This window comes from Pantherophis guttatus, chromosome 5 (genome assembly GCF_059756535.1).
Source record: "Pantherophis guttatus breed Tessera chromosome 5, ASM5975653v1, whole genome shotgun sequence".
NCBI classification, from domain to species: Eukaryota; Metazoa; Chordata; class Lepidosauria; order Squamata; family Colubridae; genus Pantherophis; species Pantherophis guttatus.
In genome coordinates this window covers 30,875,702-30,897,744 of record NC_142067.1, presented here as the reverse complement: position 1 = coordinate 30,897,744, position 22,043 = coordinate 30,875,702, and the positions used below count along the sequence as shown (strand labels likewise).

General features: G+C 35.4%; 1 protein-coding gene across 16 annotated transcripts in view; it reads right to left on the bottom strand.

Annotated features, from left to right (window-relative positions):
• ZBTB20 (zinc finger and BTB domain containing 20) overlaps positions 1–22,043 on the bottom strand; it is a 531,250-nt gene that overhangs the window by 384,955 nt on the left and 124,252 nt on the right. For 13 of the 16 annotated variants that reach the window (XM_087894799.1, XM_087894811.1, XM_087894807.1 and 10 more), the window contains one exon: positions 15,962–16,085. The exons of the other annotated variants lie outside the window; for them this stretch is intronic. The gene's annotated coding sequence lies outside the window, so the exon portion shown is untranslated. The remainder of the gene's footprint in view (positions 1–15,961; positions 16,086–22,043) is intronic. 16 annotated transcript variants of the gene reach the window in all.

Here is a 22,043-nt window from a genome sequence, read left to right as displayed (position 1 = left end):
GGTCAAGTTATTTCAAAATGTTCATGATAATACAATTATTTAAAAAATACAGTTCTACTAGCAATTTATAGAGAGGTGACAGAAAATTGCCAGTTTTAAAATTATTGTGTATAAACATTTCAGAAAATGGCTGCTTCCTACTAAATTTACCATAGAGTTTATACATAAGACAAAGGCTATTTATTTGTTTGAGCATTAATAAAACAAGCAAGCTGATATTTGATATGGAGTTTCCATTTGAGACCGTAACTATGCAAAATGCAACACTCCTTGTGAATAGGTCTTTACAAATAAAAATACTTAACTTGTATACTATCTTCAAACAGCAGGTATGGATCACGCTATACTTTGAAGAGTTCTTTTTATAATGCCAAAACAAGCTGTACAGATATAAGAGATTAGTAAGATTTTTTTTCACAATAAAATAAAATAGATTTGGATGGGGGAAAGACAATCTTGGCTTTTTAGCTAATGACGTCACATTTATACATTTATGCTGGAGGGAGAAATGCCCCAATTCTATCACCCTTTGTATTTCCAGAACAAGGAACCACCTCCAAGTTTCTCTTTAATTCTGTCATAGTGAGAATTGCTATTTGTTTTGCCACCTCAATTGCTGAGGCAATCCTAGGTAGTAAACAAAAAACTTAATATTATGGTTGGTTGCACAATTAGCCAGAAGTTTTAACTGGGTGTGGAATTTTTGACCTGGATCCTGGGACCTGGAATAGGAAGATGTTGTTGTTTAATAATGTTAAACAATTATCATTGCAGGATATTAGTTGTTCCAAATAAAGCTGCCTTTTGCAATTGACTTGATGGTGATTTTGTCAGTGCCAATGATGTTCAAGCAGTGCTTTAGATGTTTTGAAATTGCATCCAAGGCGCCTAAGATAGCAAGGTCAGGTTGTGTGGATGTCACAGGGTCTGGTGCAGCCATATTATTATTATTATTATTATTATTATTATTATTATTATTATTATTATTATTATTATTATTTTATTTCTATACCGCCTTTCTCCTGCGGGACTCAGGGCGGTGTACAGCCAATGTTTTATCTTACATATAAAATTTAAAAACAATTTAAAAAACAATTAAATAATTTCGGCCCAAAATATTAAAAACAACCCAATTAAAACCAAATTCAATTAAAACTGAGAGGATGGGATCAAGCCAGCCCAGCTAGATAGAATAGGTGTGTTTTCAGGGCCCGACAAAAGTCCGGAGGTCTGATATCGTGCGTATCTCAGGGAGTAGGTCATTCCAGAGGGCGGGTGCTGCCACAGAGAAGGCTCTCCCCCTGGGGGTCGCCAGCCGACACTGTCTGGCCGACGGCACCCTGAGGAGGACCTCTCTGTGTGAGCGAACCGGTCGGTGGGAGGCTATTGGCAGCAGAAGGCGGTCTCGCAGATAACCTGGCCCTAAGCCATGGAGCGCTTTAAAGGTGGTCACCAACACCTTGAAGCGCACCCGGAAGACCACAGGAAGCCAGTGCAGCTCGCGCAGGAGAGGTGTCATATGTGAGCACCCCATCGCTCCCATAATCCCCCGCGCGGCCGCATTCTGGACTACCTGTAGCCTCCGGGTGCACCCCAAGGGGAGCTCCATGTAGAGAGCATTGCAGTAGTCCAGGCGGGAAGTGACGAGTGCTTGACTGACTGTGCGTAGGGAGTCCCGATCCAGAAAGGGGCGCAACTGGCGTATCAGGCGAACCTGATAAAAAGCCCCCCTGGCCACAGCCATCATGTGCTCTTCTAAAGACAGCCGTGGATCCAGGAGGACGCCTAAGTTGCGAGCCCTCTCCGTGGGGGCCAGTGATTCGCCCACAATAGCGATGGCACCAGCTGGCTATATCGGGACGCCGGAAGCCACAGCCACTCGGTCTTGGAAGGGTTGAGTCGGAGCCTGTTTCTCCCCATCCAGGCCCGCACGGCCTCCAGACACTGGGACATCACTTCAAGGGCATTGTTGGGGTGGCCTGGGGTGGAGATGTACAGCTGAGTATCGTCAGCGTACTGATGGAACTCCACCCCAAAGCCACGGATGATCTCACCCAGCGGTTTTACATAAATGTTGAACAGAAGGGGCGAGAGGACCGACCCTTGTGGCACCCCACACTCAAGGCGCCTCGGGATCAACCGCTGCCCCCCTGTCAACACAGATTGCGATGTTATATACTATAACATCTACCACAGTGTTGATTTTCTAGCATCATAGTTAATGTAAGTCTCTCTGCAATGTAATATGGGCAAATATGAATGAACACACTGAAGCCAATGTTCTAGTGATACCTACGGGCATCTCCCCAGAAAGAGCAACATTCACCAATTGTGAAAACCTGCAACTAGAAATTGTGTAGAATTTTACTGGAAAAGCCAGTTTCACAACAGAATATTTGGAATTAAAAGTATGGAAAGTCATCTCATTACTCACTCTCTCTGGTCAAAAGGCTTCTGGATCCACACCAGGTAATTCCACTTCACCCTCAGTATAACCTGTTATACTGTAATGTTGTCTAGGCCACATTTTAAAACTACTAAAATCTAATATTAAAAAGATACAATAATTGCTACTGCACATTTTAATGAATTATTGTGTTCAAGGTTCCTTTGAAAAGTAATATTATACTCGGCTTATGTTTTAATTGATTTATTAATATTTTATCACAGGAATGTAATTTAAGCTGCTCATGATTTAGATCTCATAAACCTTTAGCATTTTGCAAATTCAAATTCCAATTTAAAGCCAGGGCGAGCAATTAACTTTTCTATCATCTTGTCAGGAGAGAAGGTTCATGTTTAATTTGAGACAAAGTGACAGAAATATATATACACTGTATGTATTACTCCAATTTAATTTATGAGTCAGCACCATCCATTCTCCAAATCTCGATTTAATAGAAGGGGGGAAAGGCTTGTTGTTGTGGCACTGCTGAGATATCTATCCTGAATTTGTGAAGGGAAAAATGCCCTTAATTTATTGAAATAGGAGGCTTAGATTGATTACTAGTCCATTTCAACCTCTTCATTTTAATTTCAATTCACTTGTCATGTTTCTTATAGACAGTTTACTCTCCTAAATATAATTTCATAGTAGTCATCTTCAGCTATTTCTTCACCTGGCTTTCCGAAAACATACACAAAAATACAAACATTTAGTTGATTACAAGCAGTAAACAAAGAAGATACCTGACAAAATAATCTTCAACTGTGTCGAAAGAAGGGAATACTGTCTGGGTGGATTTTACTTGGGCTAAAATACCCCTGGTATCATCCCATTGATAGAGTTAGAAGGGAGGGACAAAATAAATATGAAACAAAAGGTGCAAATAAATCTCATTATAAAACTGTCAAAATATCATAGAAGCATCACATGAAAGAATGAGAAACAATCAAGCATATTTCAAAGGCTATATGCCTTTCTTCATGATGGAAGCTGAATGTTTGATATTGCTGCTTTCACTGTGACTTAAAACATACATTTATTTCAGTAATGACAATGTTTTTATCTTGGACTACACCTATTTGGATTTTAATGTCAGAACCAGAACCAGAATTACTAGAAATTTAGATTTGTCTTGGTGGGGGGAGGGGGGGAATGTCAGAGGAAGGGGAAATAAAAAGGAAATCATACGAATGAGACATTTGTACTATGGTACCAAAAGCAACTCAGTGGATTATGTATTGCATTGCCTAAAAATATGCAATGAAAGAAAACTTACCCTATAATGGTTCCACAAAGATCTATGAATTAGTGTACCTAACTCAGCCTTTTCTTGACTCATACACAGATGCTACTAATTTTTCTGTATTTTGAGGGGAATGGTACAAGTATTTAGAAAGTAATTTTTAACATGGTAATTTTTCTCAAACTACAAAGTTTTTTGTATAAGCTGTAGTAAGAGTTAAGAAAGAGCATCGGGACCACAAATAATAATGACATAATTATTGGAGAGCCAGTTTGGTCTAATCACTAAAGCACCCGGGTACAAACTAGGAAACCATGAATTTTAGAACTGCCCCAGCCACTATTAGAGCCAGCTGGGTGATCTTGAGACAGTGACTTTCTCTTAGCCTATCTCACTTCACAGGGTTATTGTTGTGAGGAAAATAGGAGAATATCAGATATGTTTGCCACTTTGAAAGTTTATAAACATAATAAAGATAAGATAAAAATAAATAATTCAATAAAATTGAAACATAAATGAAAAAATGAACTTACTGAGACATGGACTAAAGTAAACCTTTCAATCTCTAATTGATCAATGCTAAAAATGCCACCAAAGTTGGTAGGACAGTAGAATTCTAACTGCCATAATGATCTATTCAGTTTCAGTATGACCTCCAATTTTGGAAAATTAAAAGCAAATTAATAAAAAAAAAATACCATGAGAAATTCAGATTTCTCTTGTGTCTATTTTCTCTTTATTACAAATATGGTAATTAATTTATGTGTGATATTGCTTATGTACAAAATGGATTGTACACAACTTCACATATAATATACCAATGGCGGGGGGGCTAGTGCTCTCTGAGCTTGGTTGTTTTCTTGTGGACATTTCGTTACTCAAATTAGGTAACATTTGTGCTAATAAGGGGTAGGGTTGGGGCTTTCAGTTTATATTTTAGTGGCTTGTCCTAGAATATAAACTCAGAACAAAACCCACTTCTTACTAGCACTGATGATGTTATCTAGTTTGGGTAATAAAATATCTACAAGACAACATGGTTTCATCATGCTAGAAACCAGGAGACTGTGATTTCTAATCCCACTTTAGGCATGAAAGCTAGCTGGGTGACTTTGGACCAGTAAATCTCTTAACCTAGGATGTCAGGCTCAAATAACAAGCTGGTCAGTGAATTTCCGCCTCAACCAATGTGGACTTTGATCAGGTTCGGGAGGAAAAGGATCTCTTGCTTACGGGGAAATGCTAAGAAAATAAATAAATAAATAAATAAATAAATAAATAAATAAATAAATACACACAAACGCATCTGTGTGAGTAATTATTCAAACTGAGATTCTACGTAGACTCTGTTTCTCATACCCACAATATAGTTTTGATTTTTCAATTCAAATAAATAGCATAACTTAGAACTCTCTTAATACCGTTCAAATTAATTAATTCTTTTTAAACATTATAAGAAGAAATCAGAAACAAGGATTTCTTATTTGTGTACTAATGGCACAACATTAGACAGGGTATGAACAGCTCCTATGGTTTTGTCTGCCAAATGTAGGTTAATCCAACTACACCATAACTGAATACCAGCTTCTAAAATCATACTGAATATGTGTTACAGCTGGTTACAATCATTAAATTGATTGCAACGTATTATTTCATATACTTATTGACTTAGTAAACTCAAATAGCTTTACTCCATTGAACATGCAGATAATACAACCAGTACTGCCATGTATATTTTAAGAACAATTATATCCGACTGCATTGCAATTTCCACCTTTTTGTGATGTCTGCAGAATGAGAAACTTCAGCCTACATTGCCACTTTTGAAGTGTCCACATACTTATCGGGGGGCGGGGGGGAAGGATCCTATTAACAGTGTCTTGCAGATACAGTATTTGAAGTGTGTAAAAATCATGTACGTTTATTTATACTTGAATACATGAATTTTTTCCCCTCAAAATTTGTATTCTTCTTAAAATGCTGACTTTTTAAAAATATGATTCTGAGATCTCAGGATTAGCATCACAAGGCCAAAGGTTCTAATTCTCCCTCTTGAGGGTAAAAGAAGAATTCCAATTTCAGAGGAATAAATATGATATTGATAATTCTTTCTATCCTTTTCTCAACCAATTCCAGAAGGGGAGTCTCCCAAGTCAGTAACTGACTTTTTCTGACTTTGCATACTCCTGAACCTTGGAAAATGTAGATAATAATTTTCAGCATTTTGTACATTTTTATTATGCTAAAGACAGGTTTTTATTATGTACAAAATTTTTACATACAATTTAACTAAACAGTTAAAAGTTTATATGATAAGCTTTTCTTCTTTTATAAACTATAGTTAAAACTAAGTATAGTTAATGTTGGTTCAAAAAGTCAACCTCCTTTAGACTACAACAGAAGTGCACAAGCCTTATGACAAACCCTTTGAATGTAGCCATTATCAACAGAAGTAGTAGTTTTAAAATACTATTAAAACATGACATTGCACACAGAAGCAAGGATTTATTACATTGTATATCTATAACATCATATCTCCTATATGCACCATATTTACTATATAAATCAAGACCCCAGTGGACTTGTGTTGCTTTTGTTTAACATTAGACAAAAAACTAAACTAGCTTGATTATGTTGCTTTTCTTGAATATCCACCTGCATTAATTTTAACAGAGTACACCATGTCCTGCTTGAATAAGCAGTCTCTCTGTTTCATCAGAATTACAAAGATGAATTCATTGCATTAGAAGGATGGGTGTGTGTGTATGTGGGTGGGTACAGAAAACTTCCACGCAGCCAAGATTGTACCACAACTGCTAATGTATATATTGCAAACATATACAGGTATGATGTTTACAATAAACAAACAGCAATGGAGCATCCAAAGATGTAAACAGTTGTTGGAGCATGAATACTCAGCCTGGCTGTCCCACACACAGGGTGTTTATTTACCCCATTACATATGATCAACAGAAGAAAAAATTCAAAACAAGTTTTTAAACAACGTGTCACTTTATGGTAGTTTTTGCCAATGGGGCTTCTTCCAAATGTGTGTGTCATAATAAGATATGTATGTGTTTAGAGAGTTTTCTTCTTTCATGTCTGTCACGGCAAAAAGACAAAGATAATTCCTAACATTTCTGCTTTCCATTTCTAAAGCAATATGAGCCATACAGTTTTAATCAGGATGTTTCCTTGAGATCTCAAACATTCCGTCACATAAACCAAAATTATCAACCCACAACCTATTCTTTTGAAATGATTTTATCCTGATATAAACTGAAAGAAAGACTAACTCAAAATTGTCAAGACTCACCTCCACAGTTCCCTGACTCTGAAGTTTCTGTTGTTTATGGGAAGAATTAAATTCTTGAAACAGATCTCCCTTTCCTTTTCTTGTATCTTTCCATTTCCCATTTCAATACTCTATGTACTGCCTACTCCCTAGCTATTGCTACTTGCTCAGATAAAACATCATAAGGGGCAGCTCTAAATTTTAGGGGGGAAAGATAGAAGTCCCGATATGACTAAGCATTTAAGTCCCTATATGAGGGTCCTTCAGGTTGTCCTCCAAAGAAAAGAGGAATGAAGGTGAGGGTAGATTGAAGGAGTGAATTTTCCAACTCTGGTTCAGCCGGCTGGAGATGGGACAGCAGGCACAGGCTGCTGCGAAAGACCAGGAGCAAAAAGACACACACACACACACACACACACACACACACACACACACACACACAAGCTGCGTGCACAGCAGTAATGGTGAGGTTTTTAGCGAGCAGCACAGGAAGCCAGACTTGCCTTCACGAAAGCTTCGTTACAAATGGAAAAACGTCAGGAGCAAGCAAGCGCTTCTTTTTGCGCTCCTGGCGTTTTTCCACTAGGAGATGAGGAGGAGGAAGAAGAAGACGAGGACGACAATCCCGGGCGTGTGAAGCAAGGCATGAAAATCCACAGCTGGAAGCTCGGGGTGAGTGAAAAGGGGGAGCAGCCAAGCGCTTTGTTTCTCTGGAACCAGTAGAAAAAAATGCTTAAAAAGTAAAAAAAAAAATTCCCATGGTCACACATCGCTCACCTGATCGTCAGAACTTTTTTTTTTAACTGTTTAAGCTACCGGTTCTCTGGAAGTAAAAGCAGGAAGTAATGACGACTGGGTGGGTGGGCGGAGCCTCGGGTTGCCATTGCTACTGGTTCTTTGAACCACCGGCCATCATTGCTACCTACTTGCCTGAGCCGGTCCGAACCAGGAGCATTTCACCCCTGCATCACAGTTATATGATGCATCTAAAAAAGGAAAGGGGTTTTGACTGCATGATTGCAATCACTGCTTTGATTTTTTCAACCTCTGTCACAGCGCACATGACATCACAGTATATAACAGTATACTGACAAATTCAGTTAATTTATTTCAACCTACTGAATACTAATACCTTAGTGCCAGTGGTGAAATCCAATTATTTTTACTACCGGTTCTGTGGGCATGGCTTGGTGGGCGTGGCAGGGGAAGGATACTGCAAAATCTCCATTCCCACCCCACTCCAGGGGAAGGATACTGTAAAATCCCCATTCCCTCCCCACTCTGGGGCCAGTCAGAGGTGGTATTTCCCGGTTCTCGGAACTACTCTAAATTTCCATTACCGGTTCTCCGAAATGCTCAAAATTTCCGCTACCTGTTCTCCAGAACCTGTCTGAACCTGCTGGATTTCACCCCTGCTTAGTGCAGATAAAAATGTTTTGAAAAAAGCAGATTTTGGGCCTTAACAACAAATAGCTTATTTAATTGATTTTTATCAACTGCAGGTTCTCTTTGGAACTATGCAGACCATTTTTGATTTTTAAAAAAGGATGCTAATTTAAATCATAATTTATGTTGAGGAAAAGCTACAATTGAGAAGCTGTGTACATAACACTGCACTATAAAATGCTTTTGAGGAGATGTATGATCTAAAATTGAACGTAAATGATCAAACTACTATGAAAGTAAAAATTTAACTTGCAGCAAAAGTATCAGGTGATTATGAACTGTTACACTTTTTCTTCAAAGGGCTACTTTTCAATAGAATACTCTGGATTGTTGAAGCAATTGCTTAAGTAGTTTGAAAAGAATGCCTATTAAAAGTGTATAGTAGTATATATACATAACAATTTAAAAACTTTAGATATCATTTTCAGGATGAAAAGAGTGGATATCTTAACTTACTGGCTTATAAGAAAAGAAGTCATCTTATATTTCAATTGTTATTGAATAAAAATGCAGAAGAAAGTGCTTGTCTAACGAACTTGTACTTTCTGCAGTTCATAGATAAAATGCTGGAAATCAGGAGAAGGTTTATGCTTTGTGAACAACTAGGTCAAGTAGCACATGAAAATTTTATAGTTATGTAACTAAAGAGGTTAGAAAATTACTTTCATTTTAAAGCTAAAAATTCAGAAATGTGGAACACCTTTGAATATCTCTGATTCTTCCTAATTATCCTAACACTCCTGATCTTACAAGGAACAAAGTAACAGCACAGAATATTTAAGAATAGAATTTGAAAGATATGAATATGACATATACAATAATGTCCTTGTGCCAATTCTGAAATTTGATCTAACAACTTCACTCTGTGAGTTTCAGTATTCCCAACATTGTTAAACATGTTAGTGGTCATTAAGTCTGTCCAAGATCTTAAGCTTTCAAGATCACAATAAAACATAGTGAAATAGAATTCAAATTACCTACAGGTTTAATTGCAAATGTATTCATATTTCAATAGAACTTCCATGTCTTCTTGCATCAGAATTTATATCACTCCTGGAGTGAAATTCAAAGGTAGAAAAAGAACAGACCCTGATTTCTAGATATTAATTTAAAAAAAAAAAGTCTTCCCACCTTATTTTATTGATATGCACACACACAAGCACAAAAAAGTGTGTATGTGAAAAGAGAATGCTTTAGACAATTTTTTTTTCATTATGTGTACTTATATCTTACATTATGTGTTACATGCCCACGTCTTAGCATTAACTGATCATGTATGAAGTATCACAACTACACTGCAACACGGTTAAGGACTTCATGTTACTAAAAGGGAACTTGCTTTCTTTTTATATTTATATTTTGTTTTTGTATAAATGGACCAACTGATTTTCTTACATTGTAAAATTAGAAATTTTATATCTTTTCAAAATGATATTTAAAAGAACCTGTTCACAATTATTTTAAAAAGCATAAATCCCACTTCACACTTACATTATCTTATTTTATTCTGGAAGCTGTATGTGTGACTGTAATTTAAACATATATTGAAACTATTGTCCACTTTATATTAACTTTAATGAGAAAATACATGAAGCTCCACAGAAATTCCACAGATTGGTAGAGTCTATTATCAAATTCCTAAATGCATTTTCACAGGATTAAAGCAACCAATAATCAAATCAGCACATCTATTTTAAAAATCCATGTCTAATTTTTTTCTCTGTCCATGTAATCAATCATCTTAAACTGAAGCATTTTTACAAAGGTTAAGTTTATAAAGGAAAAAATTATTAGCATTTTGTTAAAAACAAGTAGGCCTTTTTGTTCTCAAGATGCTGACTCAAAGTTTTTGGACAAGGGTTTTCCTTTCACTGAAAACTAAACTCTTCTTTAAAAAAATTAAATAAAAAACACAGATTATGGTAATCAGTGCATGCTTTTTTATTCAAAAATGAAATATTTGAAATCTTAATTTAGTCGAGAAAGGTAGCTTAAGATAAGAGAACAGATAACCTCACTATCCAAATCCTTTAAACAGAAAAATCCAATAATAAACTATCTAATTAATGACTTAAATCACTTAATTTCTATTATAATCTCATATCCATGTCTCTTATTATAGCACTAGAAGGAATTAATCACAAATGTTATTGTTATTGCTGCAAAAGATATACACAGACATATGGCCAAAATCCTGTACAAAAACATAACATGAATAGATTTAGAAATGTTGAATACTACATACATACTAATTTTCTGGAAATTCGTAATACCTGAAAAAAGTCGCTTTTTTTGTCCTAATCATTAAATTCAAACCTGCTTAATAAATGAATCAATTTAAAAGAAAGAGTATTTTAAACTCAAACTTCTCCTAGAACCCAGGTCCACACAGCCCTCTTCATTGTTGCGATTTTAAGAGATAAAATTCTGTGTCATTTCATTTGCTCTTTTTTAACAAAAAAAAAAAACTTGCTGTGACTACCCCATGTAGCAATTCTATTCACCATCAGCACCTCTGCACTCCCCATGTGCTTAGAGAACAACTGATTAGCACTTTGCATAATTAACCTGATTAGCACTGTGCATAATCAAACTGATTACCACTCTGCATAATTAAAAAGAAATAATAGCAACAACAACAATAACTAGTTAATATGAATAACTGCTATTCCAACAGGCAATTTACTAGAATCAAAATTATTTTAGTACACAACTACCATTCTTTAACATTGTTTTAATTGGTGAACACTTATACCTGTAATGGTTTCAATAAATTGACCATTAGCCAGAGAATAATAAATTCTAGGAATGATAACTAGAGACTAGTTATCCAAATAGATAAATCATTAAATGGAAGCATTTTCATGCATATTCCAACATCAATAAAATTTTTAAAAACATTCATTACAATTTATATCCTCCATATAGAGGCAAATATTAAAACTCCGTGTATTGAAAGTATTGTCTTTTATCTACATATGAAATTAGTAGTTTGTATTTGCTTATATAAAGGTCTATGTGTTTTTACAGATCATCCCATTTTCTAACTTGAGGGCTTATTCAAGCTCTGTAGTTGTCTTGTTGCCAAAAAAAGTTAAAAACTATTCTTGGAGGCAATGGTGTTGCTTTGTACTCAAACTCCTTTCATTGGAAATGCAATCTCTGTGTACATTCCTGATGTACTTTTAAAGTATTTTTCCTCTTCTTATCTCACCTCATGTACCTTAGTAGATGACTAGTGTCAGTTCACCAACTATTTCACAAAGCTGAAATGCACATTCAGCTGAGTCAATGGTTGCCATGGTCTCTAGCATCATTTAGAGATACTGTACTTCTACCAGGAATGCTATAACAATAAAAGAGTTTCAACACCTGCCTTGATAATAAAAAGTGATGAGTTTGGAATTTGCAATTTTTACTGTATTTCTTTCTAAGCTGCTTGGTTTTGTCAATGGTATACTATTTCATTGGGTTTTTTTGTCATAGAAAACAATGTACAAAATTTTTAAAAAATAGTAAATTAAAAGAATTCTGACAAATTTTGAACAAGTAAACTTCGGTTTACAAAGCAAACCATTCTGTTAGAGCATTTTTGTAAAAATAGAAAACATTAGAGACCAACAAGTCAGTAAGACATGACTTTTATTTAAAAATTCACTGTTACTATTCTATTTATGTATATTTTGATGCTTTAAATTTACATTTATAAATCTACTTTAATTTAGGGTATGTGGCCATATGGGAAAGTAAGAGAGTATGAAAGAAATACAAATACATTTTGGCGTGGTGATATAATATTATCTGCAACTAGTAAGAATTGCAATAGCAACAATAAACAGATTAACAAAGTTGGAAGATCATCTAGTCCAGGAGTGGGCAAATGTGGCTCTTTTACAACCTGTGGACTTCAACTCCCAGAATTCCTGAGATAGCTTGGCTGTCTCAGGAATTCTGGGAATTGAAGTCCACAGGTTGTAAAAGAGCCACATTTGCCCACCCCTGATCTAGTCCAACCAGTGGTGGGTTGCTACCGGTTTGCCCCAGATCGGGCAAACCGGTAGCGGCGAAGGCGGGAGGCTCTGCCCACCTACCCAGATGCTTCTGCGCATGTGCAGAAGCGTTTTGTGTGTGCACCCACGAGTGAACTGATAGCGACGGGTTTTGAAACCCACCCCTGAGTCCAATTCCTTCAGCCCAGCAGAAGACCCTACAACATTTCTGGCAGATGGCAGTCCAGTCTCTTCTTGAAAGCTTCAAGTGATTAAGCTCTAAGTCTAAAGCTTAAACAATTAAAGCAATTACTACATGGAGAAAATCTCCCTCAATTTACTTTTTAAATATATATATTCTTATTGCTATGAATGACGAAGCTATTGATTGTAGTATAAAAATGTTAAATTTGGTTGGCGAGCACTACGGTCAGAGAGATGATTCAACATTAAATAGTCCTGGGAAATTTTTCTCCAAAATTTCTAATAAGCGGGATTAAGCCCTTTCCTGGCTATATTTGCATGCATTAATATTTTTAAACATTATTTTAATACATATATATATTAAACATCCTTATCAAGCATTAACATCTTAATGTGGGAAAGAGGGCTCAGCATCTTCAATTACCGTGAAAGTAATGCCAGCATTATTGGAAGTTCTAAATAAGTTCACCTTTGTTAATAAAAAGAGCAGTGAAGCTAAGGATAATCTGCATTAGGGTAACGATAAATACACTGTGCAGATTTGAGGAAGAGAAAGTCAACTTGCTTAGGAGAAGGATCTCCAAAATCAAATCAAGAAGTAATGCCTAACTACTGTTAGAAAAGAAAGTGTACACACATGACTGAAATATTCAGTGGGAGTTTGATAGAAAGACAATGAGATCTGAAAATACTCTAATTACAAAAGAAGAGTATTTAACTTTCATAAACAGAGCTGGAGATTGTGATCGATGGCTATGTCTTTTGATTGGAGCGGTGCTGAAGAATAAACATGAGCAGGGTGATGAAGAACAAACAGGAAATTAATCCTGAGGAGAGATGCAATGACAAACTTAAACAAGATCAAGAAGTATAACTATACATTGAAGACATTTCCAGATCAGAATAGTTAGTCAAATTATCAGCAGTAATATATGAGTATGAAAACTAAAAATAAAGTGTGAGAAAATAGCTATATTCAAATTATGGATTATATAAACTCCCTAAAGTTTGAAGCACAAAACTGGTACTGCCTGAATTTTTTAAAATGCAGATATTATATTTTATGTATTGTATCATATTCTACAATAATTCCTTAGAAAGGCTGAAGCTAATAGAGAGTTCAGAAGATTTCTTTTTACCTATTCGCAATTATTCAACAATGGTTATGTTATAACATATCATAAAATAAGTAACATCACATCATTGGCTTACATTGAAAGAAAACTCCCATTTCTACAAATCCTAGTTACAATTCTTAGTTTTACTTTGACCAAAAGCCAAATTTATTATTTGTCTGCCAGGTCATGCCAATAAATAATAAATGAGGAGCCCTGGTGGCTCAAGTGGTTAGAATACAGGACTGCAGGCTAACTCTGTGCACAGCCTGAGTTTGATCCTGACAGGGCTCAAGGTTGACTCAGCCTCCCATGCTTCCAAATGAGGGCCCAGGAACCATATGATGACATTGTAACCTGCCCAGAGGGTAATGTAAAGTACTATGAGGTGGTATATATAAATGCTATTGCTATTGCTAGATGCATATTACAAATGTAAAAGTAACTATTTTCTAATCATATATTTCAATATTTCCCTCTTCTGTCACAATAAAGAAAATAGAATATTGGTAAAAAGTTTAGAAAATTTTTAGAGCCTATAGCTTTTCCAAAAATTGAAATTAGATATGTTGACCCTAACTGGAATAAGGATGCCAGATTTTTTGGGAGATAGACTACAAATAAATTTAATAAAAAAATAATAATTGGTATAGATTTTGGTTTGGACTGCAAAAACAGATGATTCCTCCTTTTACTGAAACTTCAGTACTATTGTCTGTACTGAGTTGATATGTGTTCCATTCTTGTGGAAAAGCTTAAATCTACAAATTCAGATGATTCTCTGAAATTTTTATTCAGGTCATCAAGACAAAATTGCTCCAGAAAGCTTTTTACTTCATGTCACTATTTTTTAACATGGAAGAGGCTATAGGAGATTATTGTTTTAACTACATAGTATATTATATTTTATGGTTTTCTTTATGTGGTATGTTATTGTCCTATGAAAGAGAGAGAAAGAGATCCTTGTTTATTAGTGTTTCTTCACTTTTTAGTTTTGTTGTATGCTGCCCAGAGTTGTTTGTTTTGTGAAATGGGTGGCTATATAAATTTGATAAATATAAGAAAGAGAGGGAGGGAGAGAGGGAGGGGGAGAAAGAGAGAGAGAGAGAGAGAGAGAGAGAGAGAGAGAGAGAGAGAGAGAGAGAGAGAGAGAGAGAGAGAGAGATAGATAATTTTATGTTGTCTGAACCATAATCTATAATCATTCTGCTATTATTAGTAATATATATTAGTAGTCACAATGGACACATTTAATTATATCATTTATGTTAACAAAATAGTTTTTACTGATCTGTATGAAAATTCTGTCCTATTTATTTAGGCCATCATGTTTATAAGTATGAAAAGATATAATAGCTGAAAGATAGACATATAAAAAGATATTGAATGCAGCATGTCAAAGATGTCAAATTTATATAATCATTATATGTATGTAATTTCATATACATATACAATGTTGGCAGAGAATGAAAGAACAAAAGAATAAACCTCCTTCAAGAATTTTAAATAGTCTTTTTTAGAAATCTACATCTAAAGTTGGAGGGCTTTTAGCAATTCATACATTTATTTCTTCCAAAATACACCTGCTTTCTTTTCCTCTTTTCTCTTCTTTTGCCAAACTAAATATTTTTCCATTTAATGCCTCTCTTTATTAGACAGCATCTAATTTGCATACATTTACATACAATTTAACTGCTTGCTTCTGAGAACAAAGAAATGGCTCTGTATTGTAGTAAGGGACAATACTCAGAAAAAGAAGGTATAAAAACCCGCTAGCTCAGTGGCTGTGTATTCTTTTTGTTTCAGAAATACTAAGATTTTTAAACACTCCACTTAATGGGTGAAGAAGATTATTCCAACAGACAATGCAAAAAGATACAGTGCAGCTTCCTCTTAACACATTTTCTCTTTGGCCTGGTTAATGGGATTTATGGTCCAAGATTTCTTTGCTTCTCTTTACTTCTTTTATTAGATTTGATGGATTTAATTTGTTACATATTTTAATTCGCATTTTATTTATATACAAAGGTATGCAAAAGCCTAACTCTGAGAGCTAATTCAGTATGTTCACCTTTCCCCTATCGTTAGGAAAGACTGATTGTTTCTGGATCGGCATACAATATTGATTTCAGTGCTCAATATTTCTGTTGTGAGAATTATAAAGATGATGAAGAAGAAAAAGAAGATTATTCAGCCTATGTACACAGCAAATTCATTGCTTACCATGTAACCAAAGAGAAATCAACAGGATGGGATGGGATGCAAGACTGAGCTCTGTTTGAAAATACAAGAAGGAATTGTCGCAGCAAAAGCAGGAAACAGCAGAGATGTTAAGCTCTCAAATTTCCTAAAAGATGAGGCAAAAGAAACACAAAATTACATGTGAAAAAACTTACCGAGGCAGAGTGTGAGAAAAACCAAATCTGAATATATTCAAGATTTTCACACTGACCACTCCCTAAATTTTTAAGATGACCAATTCCTCAATTATTAATTTGTATACAATTTAAGTGAATAAATCTTGCATAGGAAATGAATGTCACATCTAGCATAGTTTTTAGATAAATACAACTGCAGTGATTGGTAATATTCAGACACTAAAGAATGCAGCAGAAATGCGGGGGGGGGGGGCTTAAGTTCCATTTGTTAAGACACGAAGTTACTAATTAACCTATCTCATTTCCAGAATTAGTAAAATAAATTACTAATAAAAAAACTCATTAGTAATATATTCTAACTATAATTTTACATTTTATTTATTTATTTGCCTTTTATGAGACCCAATCCAGACTTAATACAACTATAATGTTCTCATTATAGGCCTTTACATGTTTAGTAAAAAGTTGTATTGTTTTATCAAGGTTTTGGTAATTAAGATTTCTTTCTTATCCTAACATCTGTATAATTTGTTCTATTTTTATAGCCTTATTATAATTTTATCATTGGATTAAAAGCAAAATATAGTTAAAAAATAAATGAAGATCATATAGAACTTTATTTATATATTGACATTTCCTTCTATAAGAAAAAAAACATGTTTTTCGCCAAAAGTTAAATAATATTAATAATATACACACTAGCAAATGTGGGAAATTGGAAAATAACTCACAACCACCATATTAAGTTCTACACTGGTAAAAAATTTAAGGCCCACCAGGAAACATAGGTTTTATTACTGTATTAAAAGATGATCCCATATTATAATAATCAAACTGCATTCACAGGAAATGGAGTGTTGTTGATACTCCATTTGAATACTGATTTTTTGAATATTGGTGCCATTCATCTCTGTTTCTCCTTATCAAACCTATGTCAGACATTAGTTTTTGAGTGCTTTTTTGCAATACATGGTGGAATGGATAAATAAGTATGCTTCGTTTATTTAAGATATAATTGATAACTGTTTCTATTCTTTAGAACTGCAAGGACAGTCTTTCATGTATAAGCATTTTAGCTGTGGTACCGCAGTGGTTAGAGAGCAGTATTGCAGGGTAACTCCACTCTATTCGCTGCTGGGAGTTTGATTCTAACCAGGTCAAGGTTAACTTAGCCTTCGATCCTTCCAAGGTGAGTAAAATGAGGACCCAGAATGTGTGGACTCTGAAAACTACTCAGGGAGTACTGTAAAGTACTAAGAAGTGGTATATAAGTGTAAGTTCTATTGCTATTGTTATTTATTATACTGTAACTGCCGAAGAGAAAGGCAGGAGCTATTACATTATGTCTAGCTCTTAAGGAGTCTTTCCTTACACTGGGAAGAATTAACATGCTCAGATAGCTTGCAAGCTTGCAGATATTTATGGCAATGAGCCTTCTGAAACTCTGTGTTAGGAAGCAAATTTTGGTTTATAATTATTCAATTCGATATCTCCAGCCTTTGATATATTGCCGTATATTGGTTTGAATGTATACAACAGAGATTGGCTGTTCTTTAGATGGGCCAATGGTGACTTATTTTCTACTGTCAAGGCCTATGAAAAGCACATTGAAATGTAAACTGGTTTATGAATGATTACTAAAACAAATCAAACAGGCAGTACAAGTCAGTAGTAAGTCATTACTCTATTGTAACATAATAGCAGGAGTTCAGGTGGATTTAATTAAACTGATAGTTATCAATTCTGTCCTGTCTACTATGTATTCTGAAGAATTTAAGTAAAAAAGTAAATATATAGAAGTAAAAAATATGTGAAAGTGTCTTGAGCTTTATAAATTACTGTAACAAATTTAACATGGTAGTATTTTAAATACTAGATGTTATCTCTCATTAAACTGGCCACACATCACTTAACCCAGAGACTTAGCCAAAAGTAAAGTACTGCTATTTCTATGCAGATTATTCAGTTGTACTGCCATTTGATGTGCCGTTAGGATAAATGGGTTCTCTGGGAGATCAACCCAATATAATACATTTCATGATTAAGCACAACTAGAGAATATTCCACATTTTCATACAACTTGCAAAGCTTCTAGTCATTTAAAATCCTCCTATTCCATCTGTTTGGTTATCAGGCCAAGCTGGAATCCTGGAAGTATCACCCTAATCCTAATAAGCTAAATTGTTAGCTGGGCTTCTCTTCCGGGAAGCAATGGGGCACGCCAAAAACATGATAAAACAGTATGCTTCTGTGTAATGAGATAACTTAAAAAATGAACATCTCATTCCATGCCTTCTATTTGGGTCGATTAACCTTCTCGGACCTCTGGAGATAAATGTATATATAATACATAGTAATAATCATTTTCTGCTTGATTGACACTCTTGTTTCATCATTTACATTTACAAAAGGTTATTTATATGTTTATAATTGTTAAATTATTTTGCTATTTAATATATGTCTTTGTCAGGGATGGACCAACAAATTATTCCTTTTACCTACTTTCCTAGCAAGCCTATAGTTTGTGTTTTTCTTTGACGGAAAAATGTAAATCATAGTGTTGCAATTCAGATGCATTAATCTTCTTAGGCTTGCCACAATACAAGAAATATAGAAAAGGAGTTATGTACATGTTATCTTTAGATTTGCTTTCATATTTCCAAATCAATTCTAATTTAATCAAAATTGCAAAAGTATTATATGGATATGTGGTCAATTATGTCATGTGTTACAGTAGTTCAGGAAATGTCAGACCTACATGAATCTCCTATTCGGCCATCTGCTCAAAGGACTTCAGAAATTAACTGCTCTTTTCTTGAAAAAGCTAACAACTCAAAACAGTATATAATTTTTTTAAAGAATGTTTTTTAAAGAAAATATAATTTTTTAAAAGACATTTTTCCACAAATCATACATTTATAATCTATGGAGATCTTCTTGTTCAGTGGTGTTAAACTGGATTTCTTCAAGGGCTGGATCAACATTGTAGTTCTCCTCCATGGATCAGAGGTGAGGGGGGGCAGGGAGGGGGGGATGGGACAGATACCTCCTGCAGCATTTTACGCCAAAATGGGGCACAGGGGGGGTGAAGGAAAAGTCCCCCGCATCTCATTTTTGGCCTCCATAGCCTCCAGCAGCACTCTGCCAACCAAAAAGGGACCACGCTGAGGCCCTGCAAGGCTTGCATGCTGCCCATTTTTGTCCGGCAGAGTGCTGCAGGAGGCCGTGGAGGCCAAAAAACAGGCCATGTGGGGATTTTGTGTGGCCTCCACGAAGCTCATTTTCAGCTGGCAGAGTGCTGCAGGAGGCTGTGGAGGCTGAAAATGGGCCACAGGGGGCCTCCCGCGGCTCCCCCATGTCCCATTTTGGCCAGAAAAGACACCACAGTCCTGTCCTTTGATATTTCCACGCCGGCCCCATGGGCCGGATTTAAGCACCCTGTGGCTGGATCTGGCCTGCGGGCCTTGAGTTTGACACTCCTGTTCTAGTTCAACTCCATGCCCAAAGCAGGAGTATTCATGCCATTTTGAACAAATGGTTAATCAATCTTTTCTTGAAACATACACCTCTGCAAAAATTAAGTTCCACTACTTTTTATACAAAATACATTTAAAAAGTATAGAACTTCAATTTACAGTGAGTTCCATCATCTTGATTTTTGATTCCCCCTGATAGATACCAGTGTTTCCAAATACATGAAATTATTGTAGATTTTAAGTGGATTCACTGAAACTGACAAGAAATCATGACTAAAGTCTCACTGATTTTAATAACTTCATTCTAAGGTTTACACATGTAGAATGCAAGTCTTACTATCCATAAAACATCTGATTTTTTAAAATCATAGCAACCAATATTATTATAATGGATGTTATTCCACAAAATGGGTGAATATAAAACCTACAGTACAATTATGAACTTACTAATGATAAATATTTGTACAGTGATCATATGACAACTTTATAAAGTTACATATTTGAGGATGGTAAAGATGGAAGACTGAAACAATAGCATTCTAAAGATGTATTTACCTAGTAGCTAGGAAACTTTCACAGTATATTTCAAATACATTTACACACAGCATGTACACACACATACAGAGAGAGAGAGAGAAAGAGACAGACAGACAGACAGACAGACAGACAGACAATCAGCACAATACTTTAAGATCAGAAACTATTAAGAAGCCTTCAAACTTCAGTGAATTAATTTAGGCTGATCATACACACACACACAAATATACAGTGTGCTGTAGCGATTAAAGCTCTGAACTAGTTCTAAGCATAGAAACTGGCAGAATGAGTTTGTGCAGTCTGCTGGTGGAGAGAATGGTTTGATAAAATATCTAACAGACTTTGGAAAACTGGAGGAAGAAAAAGAGATATTTTAATGTAAGAAAAGGAATACGTTTGAGAAAGAGACTTAGAACAACTCCACCTTAGTTATGCTTAAATAGGCAGAGAATCATTTTGGTAGGCTTCCAAGGTTAACATTAAAGCTTTCAGGGTTAACATCAAGCCCCCTGTAGTTGGCCAGCACAAGAGACAAGAACTACTTGAATTTTTGGAAAATCCAACTAATATATCTCATTCAAAAAGTAGTGTGGGCTGAGTAGTCGAACAGGTACCAAAAAGCCTATCCTTGATACAGTTTTCTCATTACAAAGCATGAGATTTATTGGGAAAAAATAGACATCAGAATCAAAGTTATTGTCTTCTTTACAAAAATCTGGGTTGTTGCATTGCTTAGGTCAGGACAGGTGTAAGCATTTATTTCCTGGAGATTACGAACCCCTAACTGTGCCAATAAGACTGTTCAAGCAGCAAATAAAATCTACAGTATGCCTTGAATTTGAATTAGAAATAGAAAAAAATGGATTGCACAATTTTCTAAAGAGGGCAATGAAATCCAAGGCACTTTGTCATAAAACTGTCAGTGCTTATGGAGAAGAGAGCATGTACTGGCAAAACATTTGTTAAGTGATTCTTGGATAAGGAGCAGGATAGGGAACAGCACAAGCCAATCCACACTCACTTCCAAATAATTCCTGCAGGTATTAAGTGCACAGCTGGATTTAACAAGAAACGGGATATAAGTTGCAAAATGCTTTATCCTATATTTGTCACAACCACTGTAATGGTTGAGTTTAAACAAACAAACAAACAAAATTGGTGCTAGCAATCTGAGAAACCCCATGTCAACTATAGCTGCTTTAGCCCAATTCAATGACATCTGGCTGAATAGTTCAGGCTGCTGAATCAGTTGAAACCATATAGTTAACAAACAAACAAACAAAAATCCTACATTCTGAAATTACTGTGTCCTGTTCAATAAAATATAATTCTGTTCTATGACAACAGAAAGGAAAATATGAAATCAAAGTAAAACTTGAAGCGGGTAATATTTTCCAGCATTGGAGGGAAAGGAGCAAGCTTGCTTATAATGTGATTGCATTAACATTTCATTGTGTTCAGAAAGCCTTTGGGAAATAAGGTCTTTAAAAGACTCTGCAATGGATTGCCAAGGTTGCCGACTTTCCAAAATCCTGGGTTCAGCACATTCGGTGACCATTCTCTCTGGGTCTGGATTTTACTTCAAACCCTGTTTGAATAAAAAGAGCCAAGCAGCTGGGGAATTCTGGAGTGCAGTGCATCTTTATTAGTTCCCATCTGCAGTCTGAAATCAGCTCATGGCAAGTCTGGCTAAATCCTGGTGTTCCCAAATCCAAATCTGGGTCATTTTAAATTACTCTATACAAAATCTGGTGTGCAAGACTTTTTGTGTGTGTGTGTGTGTGTGTGTGTGTGTGTGTGTGTATAAACAATCTTTCAGTAGAAGAGAATATATATGTAGTTCAGGGCTGAATAGTGAAATCCTTGATACTCTCTAAGATTGTTTGCTTCCAGATGTTTCATTACTTGACTAAG